General features: G+C 45.8%; 2 long non-coding RNA genes across 3 annotated transcripts in view; one reads left to right on the forward strand and one right to left on the reverse strand.

Moving 5' to 3' along the window:
* The first annotated feature begins 1,803 nt into the window (after nucleotides 1-1,803).
* LOC116666963 overlaps nucleotides 1,804-21,688 on the forward strand; it is a 33,689-nt gene continuing 13,804 nt past the window's right edge. The window contains exons 1-3 of the long non-coding RNA XR_004323757.1: nucleotides 1,804-2,248; nucleotides 3,180-3,369; nucleotides 4,492-4,736. This is a non-coding gene — a long non-coding RNA (uncharacterized LOC116666963). The remainder of the gene's footprint in view (nucleotides 2,249-3,179; nucleotides 3,370-4,491; nucleotides 4,737-21,688) is intronic.
* On the reverse strand, nucleotides 10,370-12,772 carry LOC106730725. Of its 2 annotated transcripts, XR_001367184.2 has the most exons (3): nucleotides 12,310-12,772; nucleotides 10,802-11,080; nucleotides 10,370-10,616 (listed from the first exon to the last, which is right to left on the reverse strand). It is a non-coding gene; the product is annotated as an uncharacterized LOC106730725 (long non-coding RNA). The 2 variants fall into 2 exon arrangements; XR_004323756.1 differs by having other exon boundaries at nucleotides 10,370-11,080; nucleotides 12,310-12,759.

The raw sequence follows: 21,688 nt of genomic DNA on the forward strand, positions 1-21,688 counted from the left end.
TGACCTAGTTGCAAGGGAAAAATCTCATTTTTCTTAAAGAGCCGCGATCTCGCTGGGGTGGTGTGTGGACGGGCTGGTCAGCATTTCCATTAGGAACACTTTCCTGGGCTTTAAAACTCAGCCATAAAGATGTGTTTTGGACCAAAATTGGTCCTCCCCCAGTGGAACCTGGGAATCTCTATTTCAAGGACTCTTTCAAAACATCTTTCACTCTTGAAGTGCAAATATGAAAGTCTGTGGCGTCCTCGACCACATTTGGGGTTTGGGATTTTGCAGCATGACGTTTTTCCAACCTTTAATTTTAAAGCCATCATCTCCTCTATTTATTTCCATGGTTAAAATGGGTTTTTTTTTTTTTTCTATTGGAAGAGGACTGCATAAAAGAGGACTTTGTCCATCATCCCCAGTTGGGGTTTGCACTGACAGGAGGCCTTGGCAGAGTTCCTAGAGCGGGTGTCTCCTAAGTGTGTTAATTTACGTTGCCCGACAAAAGTCAGCGGACACGATTCAGTTACGAATTAAGAGGAGGTTGCCTTCCCAGCAGCGCTCTGCTTGTTACTCCTGTTTTGATGCTTGCCTGACCTTTGCAGGTATTTTTGATTAGCTTGATGGCTTTAACGATCAGGAAATAGAGTTCCAGGCTGGATGTGATTGTTCTTGGGGAGAAATTTTGAAAATCTACTCTGTATCACCTATTCACTACTTTTTTTCAAGAGCTAGTTGATATTTTAAGTGCAAAGAGGTGGCCCACAGTATGCGTCCATCTGGTCCACTCATGCAGACTTACTCAAGCCCCCTCCACTTCCCTGTTCCCTAACTTGGTCAAGACCGTCCATCAGCCTCTGAAACTGGAGACTGTAGATGAGGCCTTGACTCCTCCCTCCTGTCCTCTCCAGTATCCAGTTAGCCACCATTTCCTGTCCTCTGTCCTGATGAAAATACCCTGGTTCTGTCCCCCTTGTTCCCATCCCCACAGCCGTGACCTGTCCCTGTCCTCCCCGTCGCTTGCTGGGGCTTCACCTCCTGACTAGCCTGCCGGTCTCCGTCTCTCCCAGCCAGGCCACCCTCCACCTTCCTCCCAGTTTTAGTCCTAACAAAGTCACATCCCATCCCAGTCTATGCTCTTGCTTAAAAACTTCGTAGGTTCCTGCTCTCTCAGGAGAAAGTCCAAAATCTGCTGCAGGACATACTAGCCAACTCACTAGGCCTGTCACACGCCACTCCCCACTGAGGGACCTCATGCTCCTGTCACCCGGAACCCATCATTCCATGGACAGCCAGGCCCTCTCCCCAAATCAACATTCTGTTCTATCTCTAGGATGGCTTCCCCCAGACGCCTGTCTTTGGCAAACTCATTCAAGGCCCAGGTCAGGCATCACAGCCCTTGAAGAGCTTTCTTGGTCTCCTGCAGGTGGAGTTAGTACTTTATTCAAAGCTGAGCAACAGTATTTGTCATTGTGTGTAGTGGTTTTTCTCTCTCTGGCTCTTATCTTCCCTTTGACCATGAACACTTTGAAGGCACTATTCCAGGTTGTTACTGATCTCTGAGTTTCTGTCACCTAATACAGTGTCTGACCCATAGGAGGGGCTTCATCAGTGCCTTGTGAATTGAATAGTCATAGCTCACATTTATAAAGTGCTCAGCGTGCCCCAGGCACCATTTCAAGTGCTTCGTACATTTTAATTTTCATAACCACCTTTGAGGTATAAGCGCTCTTGGAATTCCATTTGCATTCGACGGAGGCATGGAGCGGTCACGCGAAGTTACCCCAGGTCACGCAGCCTGGATTGCATTCAGTCTGCCTGAGCACACAGCCTGTCTGCTGCCTGAATCCTGACATCATTCTGTTTTCCAGTGAATGCGTCCCAAGTCAAGTGCTTTGATCAACCTCTGGATAGATTTGAGGTGAAGGTCACAGTAGGGACTCAAACCGGGATCCATTCCTGGCCCTGAGATTGTCATCTCAGACTGGAGACCAGAAGCTTCATCTCTGTTCTCTTTACTTCCTGAGCTCCTCAACTTGGGTGAGCCATGGGAAGCTTTGGTAGGAAGGCTGGTAAGTGGCTGACTCACCTTCAGGAACAAATCTTCTAAAACCTGAACTCCTCATCTGAACGAACACCTCCCAGGGAGTACTGGACCTCATGGGCAAAGGCGGAGACACACCGACCCCTTCATCGTCACCCTCGTCCTTTGGGACTCTCACTGAAGCCAGCAAATAGACACCGTGCCAGCCTGTAAGCCCAGGTGCGAATGACCGTTTTCTGGATGTTTGTCTAGGACACAGGTTTATACACGAATGACCCAGCCTGACTCGAGCGTGTGGCTGAAGTTTCCCCAGGAACTCCAGGCAGGAGATCTAATTACTGCCTTCTTGGAAGGTGCGGATGGCATTCATCTGTCTGGAATGTTTAGGCACAGTCTTCCCTGGAGGTGGGGACCTGAGCTAGGACTCCTCCCAGGCCTCGTCCACTCTCTAGGCAGGTGTGCTGGGAAGACCAGGGGCTGGGCCAGGCCTCCCCGGGGTCCCCGGGCTGCTCTGACACCAAGGGAGGCGTGGTGGCTCGTCTCTCCAGCATCATTCCCTCTTTTGACCCTTCCCAGTGATCCCCACTCTCTGTTTTGATGACCTGCTGGCCTGCGGGAATGGATTCACCTGCTGGCCCCAGGGATGGAGCCGGGAGTCGGCCAGGCCAGGCAGCACATTCTGATCAGGAGTGGACATGTGGCCTCAGCCAGTCCAGTCAGAGGACTTATGCTGGGAATGCAGGAAAGTGAGACTTTCTATTCCCTCTGAATATGCCTGAGCAATTCTGTAACCCTGGGGGCTTGTTAGGAATGCAAATTCTTTGGTCCTACCCCAGACCTACTGAATCAGAATCTCTGGGCCAGAGCCCAGGAAACAAGCCCTCCAGGTAATTCTAATGAACACTCCAGTTTGAGAACCACATCTTCATTTAATTTACAGATGATTAAAAAAAAAAAAAAGGCACAAAAAAGCAAGGTGATTTGCCCAAAGTCACACAGGTAGTGAGGATCCAAGCCAGGACTAGAACAAGGCTGTGCTTCCCACTCACACCATGTAAGAGGCATCTCTGTTTTCATTAAACTGTAAAAGTATCCGCAACAGAAATCTCTTCTCGCCTTTGAAGCTCCTCCCCTACCTGTCTTCCTCCAGGGATGAAAATCAATTTCACCTGCTCTGAGGTTACGCGGAGGGAAGCCTCACTGTTGCTCCCATGTTTATGTGCCCACTCACGGACTTGACATCGGCTGCACTCAGGACACCTGGAGTCGGTGAGGACCACGTCCTGCCTGAAGAGACAGGTCCACCTTTGGCCCAGGACCCAGGGCATGCTGGGAGAAAGGTAGGTGTCATCATTCCTGGGGTCAAGGTCCTGGTCTCTTGGCTGGCTCCTTCCAACTTGATCTGGGCTCCCTGTGTTGATTTGCCACCCAAGGCTCTGCTCCATGTGTCTGTGAGGGTAGGTGGGGGGGGCGGGGGGCACAGCTGGTTCCTGGCCAGAGTCGTGGCTCCAGTCTGAAAGTCCAGGCATACCTAAGTCGTCTCTCGTGGCTCCCCACTGCCATATTAGGCTGCCCCCTCTGAAGGGTGGAATCTCTGACTCATCCTCCCCCCCACCCTCTCACTCCTGCCAGTTTTGGCCAAGATTAGAATTCACTCAAATCTGTGGGTTCTAAGGTTTACGTGCTATTTCAGTTTGGCAAATGACTCCTTCTTGTTTCAAGTTAGAAAAAGAAGTCCTTTCCCAAAAGGGGCTTGGAAAGGCTTTTCTTGGTGACCCAATGGTTTGGGCAACTGAAAAAGGTGATGATTTCAGTGCACGTGAATAAGAAAGAAGCTGACTGCGCTTCTCAAATACATCCTGCGGTTAATAGATGAGAAGCAATGAGACTTTCTGATCAGAAGGAGAGAATCAGAATCTAATCTACCCTCGCAGTGTCCTGCATGTTTCCAGCCCTGTGCTGGGGCCTCTCTAGGCACTTTATTTACCCACACCCCAGTCTTACCAGGTAGACAAACGTTCCCATTTTAGAGATGAGAAAACTGAGGTTCAGAGAAGCCAAGTCTGGAGCCTTAGGCCACACAGCTGAGAGGTGGCATCAGGACAGGAGCTCTGGTCTCACCTGTGGTTTTGCCATGCTAGTGGTCCTGCTTCTTGGGAAGAGGCAGGGTCCTGCTGTGCCACCCCGAGATAACCAGCAGTATGATCTCTGTCCCTTTTCCTTAGGATCTGAAAGGTGAATGAGATAGGGAGGGCTTCTGGGATGCGGGCAACAGAAAAGGAAATTGAAAGTGATGGGACAGAATCAGAGAGGAGTCAACCAGCCAGGGCAGAAGAACCGGCACACGGGCTGCTCTGAGAGTCTTGGCAGAAGCCGATGGAAGGTGTCTCCACGGTGCTGCCCCCGGAACAAGGGCACCGACAGTTTCCTGCTTTTTGTCTCTCTCTCTGCTCGCGATTCAGAGTCCGAGGAAGACCTGCGGATGTGAGCTCTGCCGGGCTCAAGTGCCATCTCTTGGCTTGGGGAGAGCAGGGCATCTTGAATGACAGCCTCGGCAGACTGCTCGCATGATTCCAAATGGAAATCAGGACACTGTTACTGAGGGAGAAGCGGGGAGAGTGGATGTTGGATGCCAGAAAGCTGAAAACGTACATGACACTGGGAGTTGGTGAGGAGCCCAGACAGCCTCCAACCCTCTGGCTGTGGGGTGAGTCTTTTTCCTCCTCTCACGGACATCCCTGAGGCCTGGGCACCTTTTTCGGTGAGGAAGACGTGAAGACATTGCTTGATTCTAGGCTGATGGGTGATTCTGAAAGGTGGCTTTGAGAGACGGGCCAGTTGTGGTCATAGGGCTAAGAGATGACAGCCTCAAGGAGCTGGGGCCCCTGATCCAGAGCACAGCCCCCCACCCGGCTAAGCTGCAGCCGTGGGGCCCACGGCGGGGGTTGGGGAGAACATCATGCGCACCAAGTATGAGGGCTCCCTGCCCATTCTCCACACTTTAAAGCTCTGGGACAGAAAGGGTCAGGAGAGCATGAGTGGGGTCTGAACAAAACTGCACCTCCCCTCAGCCACCAAGATAGGGTCCCAGGCTGGAGAGGGAGGAAGACAGCCCGAGAGGTCTTCGAGATGACCCACCCAAACCTTTTACTTTAAGAGGGAAACTGAGGCTGGAGAGGGGAAGGCAGCACCCACGTTGGTACCATCGCCTGACCCAGGGCGTCCTCCCAGCCCCTGCTGGGGCCACCCCCCATCACCCAGTCTACCAACCACCCCTGATTCAGCACCTGCTGTGTGCAGCTCTGTGGGTGCCCTGAGCTGATAAACCTACTCTCTACCCTCAGGGAGTTTATAGCCAATAAAGAGGAAACAAGGAAACAAAAAACCAGAATAAACACCTGGAGGTGGAGGGTTTTACCTCAGGGACTCAGGTGGCTGCCTCTCTGGCCTCTGATGGCCCCAAAGGCTTGCACTTTTGCCTTGAGAAAAATGGTCAAGCTAGAATATTTGAGAGACAGAAGCTGCAGAAGAGGCCAGAGGGAAGTTGGTGTGTGTGTGTGTGCGCACGCGCATGCATGCCAGTGTGGCTGACGTCTGGGTCCTTTCTTTCTCTGCCTCCCTGTCAGGTGTTGCTGGGAGCTGGGGTTATTCATGGGGTGCCTGCTTCTGGGGGGAGATGGATGGTTGTGATGTTTTCCGTGGCCCCATGTTCTTAGGTTAGCCAAAGCTTTTGAAAATGAAGATGGTATCACTTAGAATCAAAAAAAAAAAAAAAAAAAAAAAAAACATTTACAAAACAGAGACAAACTCACAGAAATAGAAAACAAAGTTATGGTTACCGGAGGGGAACTGGGTGGGGAGGGATAAATCAGGAGTGCAGTATTTGTAGATCCTACTGTATACAAAACAGATAAACAACAAGGTCCTATTGTGTAACCAGGGAACTATATTCCATACCTTGTAATGGCCTATAATGAAAAATAATATGAAAAGGAATATATATATATACGTATATATAAATGACTAACTATGCTGTACACTATAAATTAACACATTGTAAATCAACTGTACTTCAATTTTTAAAAAAAGACCAAAAAAAAAAAAAATTCCCTGGAACTGGCGTTCCCACCTGGGCCTCGGCTGCTCTTGTGCAGAAGCCCAGTGACCTTCCTCTACACCTGTTCAAACCTTCCTCCTGGTCCTCCAAGTCCCAGCTCAAAGGCCTGTCCACCCTTCTCGTTCAGAAGCCTCTTCAGCAACCCTGTCCCTGGAACCCGGTCTCTGCAGATCCAGAGGGAAGTGCCCAGGGCCCGCCTCATATTTTGGCTTTTCAGTAGGGCCACCCGCATACAGTGAGAACTGATGAATTGGACCCTCTCTCCATTGGACCCCCGGTGTTTGCCCACCCACTTTCCCTTCCTAGGCACGATCCCAAATGGCATCTGCCCAGAAATGCTTTATACACTTGCTGAATAAACATCTTGGTTCCATTCTGGGGCCACAAAATCATCAAAAGTGGAAATTATGCTTCACTGAAGTAGAATTTGGCAAGCACATAGTGGAAGTCGCAGCATGGTCAGTTTAAACTTGAAGTTCAAGCCCCAGCTCTCCCACTTAAAGGCTGTGTGACATTGGGCCAGCTGCTGAACTTCACTAAACCTTAGTTTACTGACCTGTAAAATGGATAGAATTCTGATGTCTGTCTCACCAGAAGTAAGTGAGAAACAAATAAAAATAAACAAACCTCTAAGTACTGAGCAAATACTAGGTATTAGGCCACGTGATAGGGTCCATTTGAGAAAAGATAGAATAATTCAAGTCTTAATGCCTGGACCTAATCTTTATGATAAAAAGGAAAAGAGAAGGAAGAAACTTAGTAACCTGTGGTCTTTGGCTGTTTCTCTTAAAAATGTAGTTAAAATCCAACAAGAAAGGCCTGGGAAACTAGAGCTGATTAGATAATTCTCTGAGGGGGGGCCTCCCATCCTTTTCCAGGAGGGTGAGCAAACATTATCACAGGGCCCAAACAAAACACGTGTTGACATTGCGAAGTGAGAATTCCCCACCCACAGAAAAACCTGGCCCAGAGGGGTGGCCTGACTGATGTTATCTTCAGGGAGTGCCCGGCACAAAGGAGCGAAGTGGGGACATTCTGGCATCTGGAGAAGTGGAGGCAGAATCTATAAAGATAGCCACGTGGAGGACAGGGTGGGAAATGCAGGGAAATTTGCTTTTCTTTAGAGAAACTCACTCGTTCCAGGAGCAGGATGGGGCATTTATAATGTGGCCCCCTTATCTGATTCTTATCCAGAGAACAATGTGGTAACACTTTCCAACGTGTAAAAGGGGAATACTGCAAGGAAGAAGGTCACTGGATTCCCTCTGGGGCCCTGGATGGGGAGAGCTCAACGCTGGGATGAAGGTGTGCTAAGCTGAGCGAGCGGTCCCCGCAGAGAGCAGTGTTGACACAGAGACACTGTAGAGCCCCAGCGAAGAGGAGGGGGTGCTGCAGAGAGAATTCCCCCACCGAGTGGGATGAAGATGAGGTAGAGGGTCATTAGACTTGGGTTCTTCAGTGTTTTTCCAGCTTTGAGATTTGGGGTTAAAAATCCTAACAAGCACCTTATAAAGATGAAGTCCATCAGAGTGCACGGTCCTTCGCACTGTACCTCCACCAGTGCAGGGACTTCGGCTCTCCAGATTGCTACTAGGTCCTCAATTCCTGCCATTTAGGCCCTGCACAAACAATTATTTGTTGGACGATCAACAAATGATCAGAATCTAGGGGTTCAGTGTGCTGGATGGCTTGGATTCAACCATGACCCTATTTCTTGTTACCTGTGTGACCTTGGCAAATTAACCTCTCTGTGTCTTGTTGCCCTCATTTGTGAAGCGGGGCTATAAATACACTCTACCTCATAGGTGGTTGTGGGGTTCAAATAGGATGATATGTACAAACTGCTTAGCACCACACCTGGCATGTAGTTAAGGGTCCAAGGGAAGTTAGCACGGAGGTCGTTAGGACAGGGCACGACCCTCCTCTAACTCTGGTGGGGCCAGAGGGCTTGCTCTGGCCAATAAATTATGTGTAGAAGAGATGTGTGGGACTTAGTAGCTGAGAACTCTGTACTCGGCTATATTCCCTTCCCCTCCCACAGCCACTGTGGAAACACATATTGAGATGGATCCCTGGGTCCCCCAGTGACTACAAGGAGCAAAGTGCCCTGCCCCCCTGCACTAGATGATGCTAGGAGTGAGAAATAAACTTTTGGGTGGTTGAGCCTCTAAACTATGGGGTATGTTTGTTACTGTCTCATAGCCTAACTTCTCCTGACTAATACAGTTCCTTATCAGTTTTAGGACACAAGTTCCCGAGGAGGATTCTCTTTATTTGAGACTTACACACACTTTCTTTTTGGGAAAAAGACAGCATGAGAGGTTGGTCGGAGCTCAAGAGTTCAAGCTTTTGTACAGTAGACCTGGGTTTGGGTCCTTCCCGGTCAGTGTCTAGCTCTGCATTTTCAGGCAGGTTTTTTAATTTCTCAGAGCCTAGAGCTCACATATAACACATTCTGCTTGGCTGGGTTGTAGGGGGCTCCAGGTGCTGGAGGAGCACCTGGCGCCGGCTGGCCAGTCTCCCGAGTTCAGCGCGCATGGGCTGTGGTCAGGGTTGCTGACCTTCTAGTGTGGTCAGCACATCACCTCCTCCAGGGCTGCTGAGACACATGTCTGAGAATTGCTCGGAACCCTTCTCTGACCATCTGAGCTGGGCTGACATCTCCCTTTGCCCCTCTGGGACCACTTTCCACCCTCTCCACCTCTCTCTGCCCCAGAAGCTGACACCTATGGACACACAGGTGAGTTGTTGGCCTCCATTGGGTGTGGGACCAGAGGAACAGAAGAGAGAGTTTGGGATATTTATCTCTTCCATATCCATCCCCAGCTACCTCCCTGTGAGGTCACCTCAGGCTGGCCTTGCCTGCTTGACCCCAGGCCCCTGCTCCTTTCAAGGTGGCCTCCCACTCGAGGCTCCCCTGGGGTACAGTCACTGTGCCTGAAGGTGGTAAGGGGTGTGCTGTGGCCATGTTTCTGCACTGGGTTCCTTCCACACCCTTCCAGAATGATCCTATCTTAAGTCTGCCATCTGGTTCCTGCCGAGGTCCCGATGATGCCTTAGTCCACAGCGGTCTCTCCTTCCCTCTCGCCTCCTGTGATTTATCTTGCTGGTCTCGTTTCCCTGGGCCGTGGCCTTCTCCACTCAGAGCAGAGTGAGTTGGCCCCTCCTCTAGGCCTTATCTTTCCAGTTCTGTTACAGGCATGCTCTCTAAAGGCAGAACCGCTCAGGTCTTTCTTGGGTGTCTGCCCAGAGTGTCCTGGAGAACTCTCCTCTGTCTGCACATCTGAAGCTTGTCTAAAAATACAGATGCTTGGGTTCTTCCCAGACCTACTGTATCCAGACCTCTGGGTGGGGCCTGGGATTAGGATGAGCAGACAAGGGTGGAAGAGCAACAGAGGAGATGGTTGGTAACCGTGGAACCCTAAGGTCCTGTTAATTACATTACGATTGCACAAGGAGCTTGATTTTGGATGTGATCACTTTCATGGATATATACGCACTCCGCGTGGACATGTGTGCATGGGTGTGTGTGGCGTGTGTGAGTGTGTGTACATGCAGGCTGGATAGTCTGCTCACTGTCCCATAGACAGGCTCTGCCCACTGCTCCTTCTGAGCCCTTGTTTATGTTGTTCTCCCATAAAAACAGAGGAGAAAAGCCCTTCCTTCTGCTCGTGTAATTCCTCTGTCCTTCGAGGCCCACCAGCCTCAGCTTACCACCGTTGGTAGCACGCAGAGCGGGAGAAGTTCCTCTTTGATATTTACTGGTGTTTCCATGTCCAACCACACGTGAACAATCCACTAGATATTCACTTTGAGGATGGGAGCTCAGTTTTACACTTTCTTTTTCCTTCTCCTCTGTCCTGTGTGACTGCCTCAACTATGCCAGGGACCATAGGTGATTTTTTATATGTCAGGTCATTAACCTTTGCAACCATCCCATGACGTAAACATTATTATCAGCATTTTACAGATAATAAGCCAAGGTTCTGGGGCGGGGGTGGGGTGGGGAAGTGGGGGGATGGGTGGAAAAATAACTCGTCCAAATGGCAGAATTGGGTTTTCATCCCAGGTCTGCCTGACTCTAAATCATTTGTTATAAACCAGTAGTTCTCAAGCTCTTTGGTCTCAGGACTCCTTTACTTCCTTAAGAATTATTGAAGATTCCAAAAATCCTTTGTTAATCTGGGTTATATCTATCAATATATCATATTAGAAAATAAAACTGGAAAAAAACACAAGTATTTATTTCACATAAAATAACAATAATCAACCTATTACATAACACATGTAACTTGTTAAATGAAAATTAACTATATTTCCCAAAACAAAAAAGTGAAAGGTGGCATTCTTTTACATTTTGCAAAACTTTATTGTCTGCCTTCATGGAGGACATCTGGATACTTGTACCTGCTTATGCGGTGAAACTGTTGCGACACAAATCATGGAACCTCTGGGAAACTCCGCCGTACACTTTGGAGACAATAAGAGTAGAAAAGCAAATAACTTTTTAGTATTGTTAAGGAAGTCATTTGGAACCCATGAAACCCTGAAAAGGTCTTGGGGATCCCCAGGGGCGCCTGGGCAATACTTTGAGAACCACAGCTCTGGACTGATAAGCTCTGTCTTCGCTTTGCATTCTCACAGTTTCCGGGTACCTGTCCGTCCTCTTCAGCACAGTCTGGACTGCATGCATATCCATCCATCACTGGGTAACGTGAGGGCAGCAAGAGGACACCTGGGCCCTCCGCACCCCTCCTTTACTGCCAGGGAAGGGCAGCCACTGAGCTTGGCTCTGCCTGGGCTCCTGGAGAGAGGCTGCCATGGTCCAGTGAGTAGCCCAGGTTCTCCGTGAACAGGGGACATGGGAGGTACGGCATGTTCTTGACCAGGCTTCAGGAGAACTTGCGAGCTCAGCTTGATGATGATCCAATGACCTGAGTGAATCACCGCCATTAATTTTGAAGAGAAATATATACACATTTCTCTAGCAAATTGGGAATCAAAACACATTTTTTTTTTGTTGGTTTTTTGGGGGAAGGAGGGATAGGTGGAGCCCAGGGGATTTTTAGGGCAGGAGAGATGCTCTGTATGATTCTATAATGGTGGATACAGGCCGTTACATATTCGCCAAAACCCACAGGGTGTACAACACCGAGAGCGAGTCCTGACGCGAACCATGATTTTAGTTAATAATAATGCATCAGTATCAGTGTGTCGATTTTAACAAATGAACTACACTTAATGCAAGATACTCATAATACTGGGGGATGAGGGGAGGGTGAGAGGTGATGTGAGAACTCTCTGTACTTTCTGATCATTTGTCTGTAAACCTAAAACTGCTCTTAAAATAAGACAAAACATCGCTGCTAATCTGGGTCTTAGCAGAGGATCTTTGTGGTTTGGGGGCTGGAATGACCCAGAGAAAACCCCTGAAACCACTGTCCTGATGGTGCTACCACCCTGGGAAATTTGGACCCACTCATGCATCGTGACCCCAGACAAGACGTTCTCTTGGGATCTTTCTCCCATCGTCTGTAGCTCCCAAAATTCTACAGTAGCATCAGCTAGGATTTGGAGGGTGTAATTCTGGCGGTGAGACTAGTAATTAGAGGATTGTTTAAAAGACTCCTGGCGTTGTTTAATTACTTGAGAACTATCAGTCCATCATCCCAGGGATAATAGCCCCTCTAAAGCACAATGAGGCAAGAACACTGTGCGTCTATGGCTGGGGAATCTCCCGCAGTGTGATCTAGGAGGGAGCCCCAGCTCTTCTGTCCCCACCAATCGGGAATTCAACAGGAAGATGTTTGGTGATTGCGGAACGGGTCAGAGGATGTGGCTGGCCGAGGTGTACGAACTGTGGATTGATTACCAACTCTGGCAGACAAACCTTGGCTTGCTCTAAGGACGCCCCCCCACCCCACCCCGGCCCTCTCTAAGCCTTCTTTTAAACAAGCCAAGTTGGGAGAATAGAACCTGTTATTGTCATTTCTGAGGATATGTGGACCCCAGGGCTGGGACGGGGGAGGCAGGGAGGCACTCATGGGGCCGATTTTTCAGGAGGTGCAGTAAATCCAGACTTGGCATCCGAGAGTGAGAGCCTTTTGAAACCCCAGGTACCTGGCTCTCCCCGCCCTCGTCCCTGTCCTACAGGGCGCCTTACCTTGATAGCTATTTTAATCTTCGAAAGTGTTGCCTGTCTCCACCACGCCTGAGTCATTTGCACTATAAATAATTCTCAGCACGGTCTCCTCCACGGCTTTCCCCAGTGCCTCTTCCCCCAGCTCCTTCGGGGCTAGCAGTCTCAGGAAATGAGCTTGACGCTGGAAGGTTTCTTCCACAGCCCAATGAACACACAGGCTCTCAGATAAAACATGCTTAGGAGACAATAAGTGGTTGTTTTGCAATTGAAAGCGGAGACACTTGCAGCAAGGCACAGGGGAGGCTGCTTCAGTGCGTTCTGCAGACTTCTGCCTTCTGGTGGGGAGCAGCGGGGGTGCTGTTTGTAGGACAGGTAGCAAGGTGACCCCCTCTCAAGGAATTTTTTGGTTTTTTTTTTCCCCCGTTCTCTATTTGCTCAAACTTAATCGGTAATATTATAACTTTCAATTTAATCATTGACCTAAATTGAGTTGTATTTTTATCTCAGCGGGAGCCTGGCTGGGGCTGAAAGAAGCAGCTGTGGCAGCTGAGTGAGAGGGGAAAATCTTCCTAGAATATTTGGGCTGGCGAGTGACACCACTTCTGCTCCGAGATAAGATGGAGACCTTTTTCAAGCTATGTTTTAAAATCATAAAAAACAGAGTCTCCTGCTGGAGATAAGATATATGTTGGTTTGGAGCATCTGGGAGCTGTAAAAGAGGAGGGTTTATACCAGCATTACTGAGATGATTGCTGAAACCGAGATTATAAGTAATTAAGGTTTTGAAAGTTTTCTCCAGGTGCACGATAGACTCCTCAGTATCTCAGATTCTTGAGCTGGGGTCAGGTTAACTATTAAAAGAGGACGAAAAGTATTTATAACAAAACCTGAAGTTTATTTAAAGCCTACATATGCCATTCCTGCCACTTTAGCAGATCTTTTTTTTTTTAATTGAAGTATAGTCAGTTTACAATACTGTGCCAATTTCTGGCGGACAGTATAATAGTTCAGTCATACATATACATACATATATTCGTTTTCATATTCTTTTTCATTATAGGTTACCACAAGACATTGAATAGAGTTCCCTGTGCTATACGGTATAAACTTGTTGTTTATCTAGTTTATATTTAGTAGTTAGTATCTGCAAATTTTGAACTCTCAGTTAAGCCCTTCCCACCCCCTTCCTCCACTGGTAACCATAAGTTTGTTTTCTATGTCTGTGAGTCTGTTTCTGTTTTGTAAATAAGTTCGTTTGTGTCATTTTTTTTTAGATTCCACATATAAGTGATATCATATGGTTTTTTTTTTCTCTTTCTGGCTTACCTCACTTAGAATGACAATCTCCAGTTCCATTCATGTTGCTGCAAATGGTATTATTTTATTATTTTTTATGGCCGAGTAGTATTCCATTGTATAAATATACCACTTTAGCACATCTTACTATAAGCTGTAGCTCTTTTCCTGGCTCTCAGGGCATCTCCTGTGGATTCACTTCCAGGCCTAGATTCATGGTGTTTCACTTATTGCGATGTTAAATGAGGCTGCTCATTTTCCACCCCGAGATGGAGGTCCTTCATGGCACTGACTGCTAGGATCTAACAGCCTCACCACCTCAAGATACAGGAGGACCAAGAATCATTGCACTTCTCCAATTTGTAACCCCATCTTCTGGAACCAAATGCAGGGCCTGCATGGGAGATGCTTGCTCTCCTCTTTCTCTGATTGCATTTTTCACTGCAGAAGCTACACAAGCCCTAACTTTCCACGGGCCTCAAATGTTCTTTTACAGGCATCCTGTTTCAGTGTCTTTGATCTGCAGGATGCAATCACATTTTCCTTGGAGATATAAATCATCTAGAAAAACACAGAAGAGGAGAAAATACCCTTAAGTAACTTCTCAAACTGAATTAAAAACATAAATTGATGATTTTGAACTATTTCACAGTTCTCCTGTCTCTATCTTCTGTTCTCATCTTGGCATCATGTGTGCTGACCACCCTGGATCTTAGATGAGACACTTCATTCACAAAGGAAAACTTTTCTGGGGGGAGGAGGGATTTTTTTTTTTTTTTTTTTTAAGTACAGTCAGTTTACAGTGTTGTGTCAATTTCTGGTATATAGCATAATGTTTCAGTCATACGTATACATACATATATTCTTTTTCATTATAGGTTATTACAAGATATTGAACATAGTTTCCTGTGCTATACAGAAGAAACTTGTTTATCTATTTTACATGTAGTAGTTTGTATCGGCAAATCTCAAACTCCCAACTTATCCCTCCACCCTCCCCTTTCCCCCCTGGTAACCATAAGTTTGTTTTCTATGCCTGTGAGTCTGTTTCTGTTTTATAAATAAGTTCATTTGGGTCTTTTTTTTTAAGATTCCACATCTAAGTGATATCATATGGTATTTGTCTTTCTCTGTCTGACCTACTTGACTTAGTATGATAATCTCCAGGCCCATCCATGTGAATGCTGCTAATGGGATTATTTTATTCTTTTTCATGGCTGAGTAGTATTCTATTGTGTGTATATACCACAGCTTCTTTATCCAGTCATCTGCTGATGGACATTTAGGTGGTTTCCATGTCTTGGCTGTTGTAAATAGTGCTGCTGCGAACATTGTGGGGCATGTATCTTTTTGAATTAGATGTCACAAAGGAAAAATTCTTATTTGGTTAAATTGGCAGGGAATGACTTTTGCAGGATCAGAGGATTTGAATTTGTTTTTGTTTTTTAAATGTCTGTTGATAAATGTGATAAAAATTGTGATATATATGCACAGGTATATAATGGAATATTACTCAGCCTTTGAAAAGAAGGAAATTTTGCCGTTTGTGACAATATGGATGAATCTGAAGGATGTTATGCCAAGTGAAATAAGCCCGACACAGAAAGACAAAGGCTGCCTGAGCACACATGTGGAATCTAAAAGAGTCAAACTCACAGAAGCACAGAGTACAATGGTGGCTGCCAGGAGTTGGGGCTGGAGGAAATGGGGAAATTTTGGTCAAAGGGTACGTGCTTTCAGTTACAAGATGAGTGAGTTCTGGACATCTAGGTACAGCATGCTGACCCCAGTGAGTGATGCTTCATTGTATGTTTGCATTTGCTAAGAGGGTAGATCTTAAGTGTTCCCACCGCACACCCACAAAAAGGTAATTACGTTAGGGGATGGGTATGCCAATTAGCTTGATTGTGGTGATCATCTCACAATGTGTACACTGTGTAAGCTCTTGGGAGCTTACTTCACAATCTCACAGGTGGGGTTTGTTCCAGAGGGTTCCTGTTTTTCCCAAATGTCTTTTGTATGCTTTTTAAGTTGTGATAAAAGGTACATAACATAAAACTTACCATTTTAAGTGTGCTACTCGGTGGCATTCGTTACATTCACAATATTGTATAACCATTACCACGATCCATTTCATCAACCTAAACAGAAACTCTGTACCCATTAAATAATAACCGTCCCACAAGCCCCTGGTGACCTCTAGTCTACTTTCTGTCTCTGTGAATTTGCCTGTTCTGGGTGCCTTGTAGAAGTGGGATCATAAATATTTGTACTTTTGTGTCTGACTTGTTTCACTTGGCATAATGTTTTCAGGGCTCATCCACGTTGTAGCAGGTGCCAGAATTTCATTCCTTTTTAAGGCTATATGCATGCCGGTGCCTCTCTGGTGCACCCGGTCTGTTCTTGAGCTTCCTCAGGCTCACACCTCTTTGCCTGTGTCTCTGAGATCCCGCTGGCTACGTCTCAGTGTCTCCACACACGCCCTCAAGCTGCTGCCCTGTTCCTCTGAGTCACCGTCCTGCTGGCTCTGTGTCCTGTTCCTGAGGCCTGAGTCTGTCTTTGTCCCAATGTGTCCCTTTCTCTCTCTCACCCCTTTTGGGTGTGTGTGTTTACACATCCAGTGTGCACAGCTGATGCTCCAAAGGTTGTCCTTCACATCCCAGGGGCCACAAAATGAGAACAGAAACCTTGGAGAAAGGCTGGGTGAAGGGGTAAGAGGATGCTGTGAGGAGCATTTCTCTCCTACCTTCCTGCCAGTCCTGCTGCCCTGGGGAAGAGGTGGCGGGAGCAGGAGAAGCCTCTGTGAGAGCCTGTGTGGCAGGGACCCTGGGGATGGAGATATATATATACACACACATATATATATGTGTGTATATATATATGAAAAAAATATAAATAAAAATGTATATGTAAATATATATAAAAATAAATATATATATCATATATGTTATATATATTCCATTCACCTGTTGATGGACGTTGGGTTGTTTCCACATTTTGGCTATTGTGAATAATGCATCTATAAACATTAGTGTACACCAAATGTCTTTTGGCAGTGCTAAATAAAAATTCAGTTTCAAACAACAAGTTTATACTGTACAGCACAGGGAACTGTATTCAATATCTGTAGTAACCTATGGTGAAGAAGAATATGAGAACGAATGTATGTATGTTCCTATGTGACTGAAGCACTGTGCTGTACACCAGAAATTGACACAACATTGTAAACCGACTGTACTTTAATAAAAAATATATTAAAAAATTCAGTTTCATAGAAATGGTGCTGTGGCATCACCAATTACAATAACAACAAATGTTTCCCCATCAAAATGGAGGCTCTGTGGGATCACGGAGAAAGAACAGTCTTCAGAATCCTACAGACTCATCTTTAATCCTGGGTTTGTGATTTCTTAGTCTGTGACATTGAGCAAATTATTTAATCTCTGTGAGCTTTAGTTTCCTCATGCAACAAATGACTGAGAAAAAATGGACATTTCTGGGTTGCTTTGAGAATTTGGTGCTTTCCAAATTCATTAGTTATCCAAAGAGTGCCTGGTAGCACTTTTGAAAAACAGAGTCCTGAGCTGCACCCCAAACTGCCGACTTAGAATATCTAGGAGGGAGCTCTGGAAGGCTGCATCTTTACCAAAATCTTCAAATGATGCTGATGAAGCCAGATTTAAAAGCTCATCACTGAAATCAAGCAAATAAGCCAAGCCCTAACCCAGGACTTCATACAGAGTGGGAGTTTAATAAATGCACATCTTCTCTCTTCCTCCTTCCACTTCCATATACTATACCTATGAACAGAGGATGACTGCATTTTAAGGACCACTTGCAACAGGGACCATTCCAAGTAACAACAACAAAAATTCTAATGATGGGTTGTTTTCTATTTTGAATGACTAACCAGCCACTCTGGCTGTAAGTGATGTTGGCAGTTCAGGCTATAAAGCCATTCACTTTATTCATTTACATCTTTGGTTATCCATTTGGGTACAGTTGCCCTGTGTGCAATTCAGGTTTGCTAGGGATGGTACCTGGGTGAAGGGGAGGCTGGAGAAAGGTCTCAAGTCACACTGTGTGGAAGAGAGAACTCCTTGGAGATAGTCATGCAAACCTGAGGCTTCGATTCAGAGAGAGAACCCGTGAATTGATATCAAACCAGCCAGATTGATGTTATTTGTGTACTTATTTTGGGTGCCCTTCGAATTATAAAAGGAGTGGACAGAGGGAATGTAGTAGATGTAATTTGTTCTAGATTCTCAAAAGCATCTTTGTGCCTTGTGAAATCTTACAAGAACAATGTAATTCAAATTGGCTTAGAGATGAGAGCTGTCAAATAGATTGAAAACTGGATTATAAACCAAGACTAATGAGAGCCTGCCATGTGCACCAAGTTAGGGATGGAGTCCAAGAGAATCACTGCAAGGTCTTCCAGGGGAAGTAAACAGCCTATTAATTAAGGTAGCAGATGGTAGTAAATTGGGAGATGTTTCAGATTCCAAGGACAGAAAAAGAAATGAAAGCGTGAGATATGTATTGGGTAGTAAGAAATCCCAGCACGAAATCAATGAAATAGTAAGAGCCACAGGTAGTCTTGGAAGCGAGCAGTATTGGGAATAGCATGGGGTTAGAAAGAGACTAGGAGTGTTAGTGGAATGGCTGAGAAGCTCCTGGAGGAAGCCGTCCACAATGCCGTAGCTTAGTTTCAGGCACCCAGCAAGTCGGCTTGGGGACGTGCGCATGAGCTGAGGGTTAACGCATTTCTGGGTGAGTCTTAAGATCTCCCCAGTGAGCATTTGCAGACAAGGAAGCTGCCTGATTAGAAGGGGCTAAATTGGATGTAAATTGAAGAAGTAAATCAGTGTAGGGGCAAAAAAGCAGATGAGCTGAGATAATCAGTGTGATTTGATCAGGATAAGAAGGCAAAGTGGTGGAGGAGATAGAACCAGGGCTTTGATCTCTCAGATTAGAGGGCTCGCGTTGTCTCCGCCACTTGCCTGCAGTTAATTATTTAGCCGTTTTGAGCCTCAGTTTCCCCACCCATAAATGAAAACAAGATTTCTTACCTTCTATAGACGTTGTAATTTCGATGAGATTTGTATGTAGACCACCAGGAACGCAGTAAGTTTTAAATACATGCAGGCTCTTCCTGGTGCTACCTGCATAATAATGAATGTGATCACTAACTGCTTGCAGGAGTGGACAGCAGGAGGTGTTTGGGGAAACTGGGTAGCATCTGTGCCATTGTGCCCATTTCTCGGTTCTTATTTTCTATGAGCAGAAATCAGTCCTGCTCTGCTATTACAGTGGAGTCACATCTAACTCACGGGTTAGGTTCTAAAGCCATCAATCACATGAAGCGAGAATCACAGATGAATAAAATCACCCTCGAAAATACCTGAAAGTGCCCATAAAAGACAGTACTGTGCTATCTTTCAGAAAGTTCTATTTAGCCAGTTTTTCCTTCAGTGTTGGAACTGATCACATTTTTTTTTTTCAGTTGAGGACCAGTCTCTGGGCCATGCTATAGGGAAATGCTTCTCTTTTAACACTCGTTGGCCCTTGGCATGATAAGATGCTCACACCAGAGGGCTACCCAGGAGCCAAGGGCAGGGCTGGGGCTCCCAGTTCATGCTGGCCCCACACCTGTGCTGGCCAGGTGCAACGTGACACCTTCCGTTCCCTCTCTGGGCCATTCATACAAGCTGTCCTTGTCCATTCGGGCTGCTATAACAAGATACCATAGACTGGGTGGCTTAAAACACAGAAGTTTATTTCCACTCTTCTGGAAGCTGGGAAGTCCAATCAAGGTGCTGGCAGATTCCGTGTTTGGCGAGGGCCTGCCTCCTGGTCTGCAGACAGCCGTCTTCCCTCTGTGTCCTCACATGGCATACGGAGAGACGGCTCTTCTCAGAAGGACACTAAACCCACTAGAGGTCCCTAGCCTCAAGACCTCACTTAAACCTCATCATCCACCAAAGGCCCTACTTCCTGATATCATCCCATGAGGATTTAAGGCTTCAAGGTATGAATTTGGGGGGAACACACACATGCAGCCTATAACAAAGTGGAACTTGCAACTCTTCTGAGCTGAAGCAACTGCAGAGGATCGGACTGGCTGGCTGAGGGCTCAGCTTTGGTTGTGGAGAAAATGTACACGACAGGGCTCCCTACTGGTCACCTAGCCAGGTCCCCCTGTTATGATGGGGCCTCTGGGGCTGTGCCAAAGGGAATGAGCCCCAGCCAGTGGCTGCTGCTCTCTGCCCAGCATGAGCGTGGGTGAGTGGAGCAGCCTGACTGATGCTGCACTCAGGGCAAACAAGGTCGCTCCACCTTGGCAAGCTGCATCTGCCTTGGAACAAGGTGTGTTCCTCCTCTGAGCTTGGAGATGGCACAGGTGTGGGTCTGTTTCTCTGCTTCTGCTCCCAGGGAAGGAAGTGATATGAAAACTTGTTCAATCCATGCATTTAGAAGAAAACAAATGCTAGCAGGTACATTCACTGTTCTGCAGTGGCATACCTGTTTTTCTTTTTACTTTAAAAATACATCTTGGGGATTATGTCTGTTGATACACAGAGGACTTCCTCGGCCTTCTTTTTATTAAGGTAGAATTTATGTAACATAAAATTCACCATTTTAACCATTTCAAAGTGGACAGTTCAATGGATTCCAGTACATTCACCATGTTTTGCAACCATCATGACTAATTCCAGAACATTTTCATCACCTCTGAAAGAAGCTTTATACCCACTAAACACTGACTCCCCGTCTCCACCTGCTCCGCCCCTAACAACCAGTGATGTTCTTTCTCTATAGATTTGCCTATTCTGGACATTTCGTGTACATGGACTCACACAATGTGTGGCCTTTTGTGTCTGGCTTCTTTCACTTACATAATGTTTTTAAGGTTCACCCATGTTGTGGCATATGTCAATATTTGTTTCCTTTTTAATGCCTAGTTATATTCCATCATATGGATATACCACAGTTTGTTTCTCCATTCATCCATTGATGAATATTTTGATCATTTTCACTTTTTGACTATTATGAATAATGCTGCTCTGAACATTCTTGCTGCAAAAGTTTATTTGAAGACTCATTTTCAACTCCTTTGGGTACATACCTAGGAGTGGAATTGCTGGATCTCAATGTAATTAAATATTTCATTTTTTGATGAACCATCAAACTGTTTTCCAGAGCAGCTGTTCTATTTCACATTCTCACTAGCAGTGTGTGAGGGTTCCAGACTTTCCAATCCTTGCCAAGTACTTGTTGTTTTCCATTTTTACTTATTATTATAATATCCTAGTGTGTATGAAATAGACTCTTGTTGTGGTTTTAATTTGTACTTCTTTAATGATTAAGAATGCTGAGCATCTTTTCATGTGCTTTTTGGCCATCTGTGTCTCTTCTTTGGAGAAATGTCTATCAGATCCTTGCCAGTTTTTAATTGGATTGTTGTTTTGTTGTCGAATCAGCAGAGTTCTTTATGTGTATTCACTGGACACTTATCATATATGATTTGCAAATATTTTTCTCCCATTCTGTGGGTTGTCTTTTCATTTTCTTGATAATATATTTGATACACAACTTTTAAATTTTGGTGAGTCCAATCTATCTATTTTTTTCTTTTGTTATTTGTGCTTTTCATGTCATATCTAAAAATTCATTGCCAAATCCCAGATCATGAAATTTTACCCCTATATTTTCTTTTAAGAGATTAATTATTTTAGCTCTTACATTTAGTTCTTTGATCCATGTGGAGATAATTTTTGTATATAGTGTGAGGTAAGGATCCAATTTCATCCTTTTGCATCCTTTCAAATGTCTGCATAGCATTCTGTTCATATTTATTTAATTAGTTTTCTACTCAGATATTTGGGTTACTTCCAATCTTTGACTACTAAAAATAATAAAATAATAAATATCCTTGTATATAATTATGTCCTATACATCTGGGCATATTTGTGTCCCTAAAAATGGAATTGTAGGATCAAAGATTGATTGCCTGATTGCTGCCCTAGAGGCTGAAAGGATGTGCATACCTTCCAGCACTGGGTGAGGATGTGTTTCCCCACATTCTTGCTGAACCGTGTAG

This window comes from Camelus ferus, chromosome 11, assembly GCF_009834535.1.
Source record: "Camelus ferus isolate YT-003-E chromosome 11, BCGSAC_Cfer_1.0, whole genome shotgun sequence".
Taxonomy (NCBI): Eukaryota; Metazoa; Chordata; class Mammalia; order Artiodactyla; family Camelidae; genus Camelus; species Camelus ferus.